The following is a 6,564-nucleotide window of genomic DNA, read 5'->3' as shown; positions in this document are numbered from 1 at the left end:
ACATGGGAGCCTCAGCTCATGCATCGGTTTACCGAAATCACCCCCGCTATCCCACTTCCTTCTATTCAAAAGGCGAGCAGCCCTTAAACAAAAAGGCCAAATTCGGGCTCTTCTTATATATATATTAAGCCCTAAAGTAGGTAGCCCCGAAAGCCTCACTCATAAGTTGCCGGGGTTGACAATGGAAAAGGCAGATGGGCCGCGGAGTCATGGGAACGAGGAAAAGTCGTTATTTGTTGGAACAGAGATGCGAACGGAGGCCCGCCTCCACTCCCCTTTCTCCTCCAACCCACAACCTTCTAGAGAGGCCTATACCTAGCCTAAAGCTGGGGGCCTCAAAACAGATCAAGCAGGAGTTTCAGTCAGAATCACTCTACTGTGCCGCCGATCTATTGATTCCATTCATTGCCAAAAACAAGGTGGCTTGCTTTCTTTCAAGCCACACTGGAAGGGAGGGAGAAAAACCTCTCTTAAGGCGGCGGCTAGGGTTGGTTGGGTCTTTGACTTTGACCGCCGCAGCGGTAGCCAAAGAATCCTACGCAATCCTAGAGCTTTCTATTTTTATTTTTTATTTTATATAAATAGAATCGCGTGGAAAGGAGCGAAGCCTCTTTCTATCTTTCTATGTAGATCGCGTATACAGGGGATGCTGTACATGATCCTTTGATCAAGATTCCGTTACCGATTCGATTTTTGCTTTTTTTTCTTCTGGCCGTGCCGTTTGTTTGATTGATTCTTTGGGCGGTAAGTCAAGAGCCGATCTCCAAGGCAACTGATTCTGGAAATAAGGAACAAGGAGTCAAGAGGAGAGGTGTAGCCGATGAGCAACAGGATGAGTAAGCTAACATAACTGCAGGGGATGATGAACACAACTATCTGATGATGCATCTCAGCTGCTTCATTCTATTGAAGCTTGGGTAATTGATGATCAGATGGATCGGGTAGACGACCCAGCAGAAACATTGATTCTACCTGAGTATTACCCCGGTTCATTCTCCATATCGGCCTGGACTCCTAAAGCAAATAAGCCCCCCGATCGAAGATGAAAGCCAAGGCGGACAGCAAAGGCCATTCTCGATATCAGCAAGATGAACGCCTCTCAGGCCACTGCATTCTCTTGTGCGCACCTCACCTCAGACTCCAGATCCCACGTCCCTGATCTTGGGTTTAGCCCATTTTAAAGCGTCCCGCTTCCCCCTCCAAAAAGAAAAGAATCGGTCATTCTGGATAAGTTCCCCAACGCCCCCAGAGGTATCCCCAAACCAATGTTTAGGGATTCCCCAAACATTGGTAACGTAACCAGGCAGTGACGGAACATGAATGAGACGCTCAACTCACAGGGACTAGATAGGGAACTCGTCACCTTAGGTGCGTCTAGCGGCTCCACAAGCCTAAACTCGTGTGGATGTCTCCCCAACGTTGGATGAGGCTCTCCTCTCCACGTGTGATCCACGAGACCATCCCATCTCATCCTATCAGCACGCATTCCATCAATTCCAAGATTCAAGACAAGAAGTAGAATCAAGAATCAAGATCTTGATCTTGAATCATATTACTCGCGAGTCTTTCTTGTTTGTACCGATTCTTTAAGGATCTTGGGATAAAGATTAACACCTGACTCATTGTACTCATGACCCGGCTTATAATTTGATAAAGAGCACTATTCTTCTTACGAGTAGAGAGTTGACAAAGTGGCCTGGACAAGTGGGCACGAGTACTAAGAAGTCCAATAGGACTAAGGCCTCAATATTGAACCATTGGGTAGAGAAGGACTCTAGCCAAATCAAAGACCAAGATCCCCAAAAAAAGTCGACCAAGAAATCACGACTGATCTCAAAATTGGTCCAAAGTCAAGAGAAAAGATTCATGACCATCGAATAGCAAAGATAGGGGCATGGTTCATTATGAGTTGATCCCATATACAAAGGGAAATAGAATGGCGCCAAACCAAAGGGTTATTGGAAGACAGCTTCTTTCATTGAGGAAGTCACCACACGGAAGTGGAAGCAGAGCCTAAGTGTTTGCGAAGCTAAAGAAGGCCTCAAAAGCAATCCCCATGAAAGGACAAGAGGTGAACTTGAAGTGTGAAAATGAATGGATGCAGTTACCGTCAGGAATTTTATAAGAAATAGGTATGAACCAGTAAATGCTTGTAATGGATAAAGCAAAGACAGAACCATCTAAGAGGAGGGCATTCTATCTCGTAGTAGGGGTGGAAAGCCATGATGATTTCGAACAAGGACTGCAAAGCAACAAAACTAAAGCAGCATCACCAGAGAACCCAGAATAGGTCACTGGGCAAAAGAGAGCACAGATCTGCATCCTGGTAAGTTTGACGCCATTCCAAATGGCGCGCGGAGAAAAACGCCAATCGAAATGGCGTCATATGGAGGAGCTTTCAGAAAACGCCCTGGATCACAGGGACAGCTCGGGAAGGCAGAAGCCAGCGAAGAAAACTACAGGTTGCTTTGCCACCAACCTAGCGAAGCCAGCGAAGAAAAGCTGATCTACGACCACCCTATATAAAAGGGCGTTAGCGCTTTACTTAAACAAGCAACGGGTGAGCCCCAGCAAGCAAGAAGAAGATGCGCGTACTAAGCAACCAAGCAACGGCTGAGCTAGCTGCTCTACGACCACTCTCTCCCGATGGTCGAGCTGATCTACGACCACCCTCCTCTTTCCGTCCGCTCTTCCCGAAGTGAGCGAATTGCATGTAGAGATCCGTAGGGGCTTATAGTTTAATTGGTTGAAACGTACCGCTCATAACGGTGATATTGTAGGTTCGAGCCCTACTAAGCCTACCACCCCTAAAGTACAGTCGAAGTCCCCGCCACCCTGCAGATCTCAATGACGCGACGGCACCTGGAACCACACTGCTGCCGCTGCCCTTCGGGCACGCCTCCTACGCTTACCACTCACCTACGCTCTTGCAGCATGCCCCCTTCGGGCAATACGGCTTTCGTAATACGCGAAGCAGCTGAGCGATAGCTCTTCGATCGCTATATTCTTGCGATAGCGAAGGTCAGATCAATCTGAGCGAAGTTACGGCTTTAGGCGAAGAGCGAGAGCGATTCTATAACTTATTGTTTTTGTTTTGTTCCCGAACAACGATCATTCATTACGGCCGGCCCGACCAAACACTGAAAGCCCGGTCCGGGCAAGCTATATTATGGAACTGATCTGACCGAACTGGGAAAAATGGAACAAGATCTCGATCTCAATAAGGAATTGGAATCAGGAAGGGCCGGCAAGAATCAATGCGATAACGAGGGGCGATAGCGAAGGCGTGGTTCATCCTCTAAGATAGAGTAGATGCGAAGGTTCGGATCGAAGATCTTCGCGAGACGGCCCATGAATCTCGAGAATCGAGCGTGGGGCGCGTTAGCCCTACCGCATTCCGGCCCCGGGGCCTGAAATTGGTCCTTTCTTTCTCTCGTCTTCTCTGTCTATTGAACAATATTCATTGCCTCACCTAAACGGCTATGTCAATAGTCATCGCCTTGCCCTTGTCTAATAAGCCGTCTTCAAGACGCATTGCCTCTTTCAGAGCCAATTCTTCAATGGCCTTTTCCTTTCCTTCTCTACTTCCCTCGAAACTCCCCGTAACTGCACTCGCCACTTCAATCGCTACAAGCCACCGGAGCAGATATAGCAATCGGAGCTGGAGCTTGGGTCGTTCTCTTTCGTTCCGGCTATCTCAACTCAGCCATTCCTGTTCGTTCGGCTGGCAGATCAGCTGATCTACGACCACCCTCTTCATGGTGAAATGGCGGAAGCGAGGCTGGTCGTAGACCAGATAGGAGGTGCGGCAGGGGATTCGTCGAGATAAAGATCACATCGTGGTTTTGGCCTGGCCCATTTCTCCTATTGCTGGGATTGCTGCCTCCGCATCGGATCACTCGGCTACCAAAAACCTATTTTGGGCCCTCAGTTTTCTGGCATCGAATCGAGCCTCAATTATGTCTGGTAGGAGAGGTAGGGAGGGTTCGGGTGCGGATGAGCGGGAAGAGGCGGGGATCGAATCATCGGCTTAACAGGCAGTTGAAAGGGAAGTAATGAGGTAGGGATTTGAATACCAAGGATCGGATGCATGGCCTGCCAACTTGATAGCTGCTTCAAATCCATCTATCTATGAACGAAAGAGGTAGCAATCTCCTCCTTGTGGTTAGTTTTTATAATAAAGCAACAAGCTCATCCCCTCTTGATCCTGTGAATTCATTAGGTGGGTCATCCCAACATTCGTTCCAATCCGATCAAGTATCGTTCCCCCCTTACGCAATAGGGGCCGCTTTTACGTCCGCTTTTCTCGTTGATTATTTAGTTGATCCCTTCGACCGAGAGACTGACGCCAGCCAGATAAGAATGTCTTTTATGGATTTCGAGTCGGGAATAGAGCAGTGGCGGGATCGTTGCTTGGTCCAAGCAAGAAAAGCTGATCTACGACCACCCTATATAAAAAAAAAGGGCTTTAGCGCTTCAACCCTAACCAAGCAACTCCATGAGCCCCTATTTGAGTAAGGCGCGCGCCAGAACCAAGCAACGGCTAGCGCGCCAGAACAAGCTGAAAAACTACAGCGCGCGCGTTAGCGCACTTGGGCGGAGTAAAGTGTTGCCGTTGCTTGCTGGATTCGCGCCCTAGCTGATCTACGACCAAAGAAGCAACGGCTGAGCTGATCTACGACCACTCTCTCCCGGTGGTCGAGCTGATCGTAGAGCACCGTTGTGCGTTAGCATGCTTTGACGCGTTAGCACGCGCAGCAATCAAACTACTGCGCCCCTAACAGAGTCAAGGCAACGGTGGTCTACGATCAGCCGTTGCTTGGTTGCATGGGCGCGTTAGCCCGTTTATCTAGCGGTAGGCCTTTTCTTGCTGCTGATTGTAAATCAGCCTGATTTACAACCCGCCTGCGGTCGAGCTGATCGTAGACCACCCTTTTATATAGGGTGGTCGTAGATCAGCTTTTCTTGCTCTATCGATAGAAGCATTCTAGCCTATATATATAATCTCTATATAGAGAGGAACGATTCCCTCGTCTGAGAACCGCCATTCACGCACGAAACGGAGAGAACCTAAAAAAAAATGCAGAACAATAAGGCCCCATGCTCTCCTCTCTCCCCCTTTTTTAGCCAACACCATCAACCACTGTTGTATTGGTCAAAGCAAAAAATCTGATGAATAGAAGGAAAGGAGATCAGAAAGATACGCGGACGACTTGACTATTGTATAGGTCGGATGTTTCCGTGAGCAGTAAGCAGCAGATCTCCCCTTATTTTGGGAAAGCTGGTGGCCGCGTGTGAATTCTTTCAAGGCAAGGGGCGGCCTGATTCGTTCGGTAGATCCGGTCGAGGTGGTTTTCGTTTACCAGCGCGTAGGTAGTCTAAGTTCCTATGACCGAGTCTTTCTGGCCCCTGTGAACATCTTTTCTTAATGTATTAAAGAGGGCCTCTCTAACCGGTGAAAAGTGGTGGGTGTCCACTAACGGCCATTCCTGGCTCGGCTCCGATAACGCAATTCCGGGAGGAGTCGGTATAAGGGCACTGGATCCCTTCGGACCTGGAGAACGTGTGACGCTGGGTCGGGGTTTGGTGAACCAACTGGTCGCTCCTCTAGTTGAAGTATCGTGCCCCTTTTTCGTTGCCTAGGTTACACCTTCGGAATACCCCACAAGGGGATTTCGCTCTACTCCCCCCAATCTTCACTTTACGCCACGCCGACTCTCCGTCGTGGAATTAGACCCAGGGGAATCTCCATAGGAACTAGTCCCTCAGATTTCGCACGTAGGAGATCGAGACACAGCCCCAGGGCTATGGGGAAAGATGTAGATCGATCGTCCTAGATAGACAACTACATAGAGGGTCTCTACAAGTCTATATATTCTTTTATTTCGTTCCCCCCGTAAGATCAATATCACAACCAATGAGGTCTGCAAGTTTCACATCTAAGTAATACCCGATCCGATAGTTTACGATATTTCTATATATCTAACAATTTAACAACAACATTCTAATAAAAGATATTTTTAGATATCGGTAGTTGTCCGGTCGTACCCGAACAATAATATTCCAGAGGGAAATGCACCTAAGATCAAATATTTCGAGCCGGCTTCCGTGGAAAATTCAGACTTTCTTTTTGATGCTGCGATCACATAAAAACATAAACTTTGAGGCTCAATAGCTAAATACATGGCAATTGAATCATGAGCCGAGATCATAAAGAGCATACTGCGAGTAGGAAGTGGAATTAATACAATGGATTCAGAAGCATCAAACCTCTCTTGTTCGGAAGAATCGAAACACATCGAAATGGTACCAGCCGTACTTAATAATAGAAGGATTTGGCAGAAATATGTAGAATTGTCCCTCCTAAAAAGATTATTCCGGAATAAATGGGCAATAGTTAGGAGAGGTGCGCCAGCGGCGAGCAGAAGCAAGGTTATTAGATACCGAAGGAAACCCCGGCCAGAACCACACGTGCAAGTTTCCCTGCATGTGGCTCGTCCGTGATAACTTCTTCGGATTTGCGTGAACTAGCGGACCGATCACTAAGTGGGGATGCTCCCTCCA

The sequence above is a fragment of the Macadamia integrifolia genome, unplaced genomic scaffold (assembly GCF_013358625.1).
Source record: "Macadamia integrifolia cultivar HAES 741 unplaced genomic scaffold, SCU_Mint_v3 scaffold3269, whole genome shotgun sequence".
NCBI lineage: Eukaryota > Viridiplantae > Streptophyta > Magnoliopsida > Proteales > Proteaceae > Macadamia > Macadamia integrifolia.
This window is presented reverse-complemented; position numbering follows the sequence as displayed.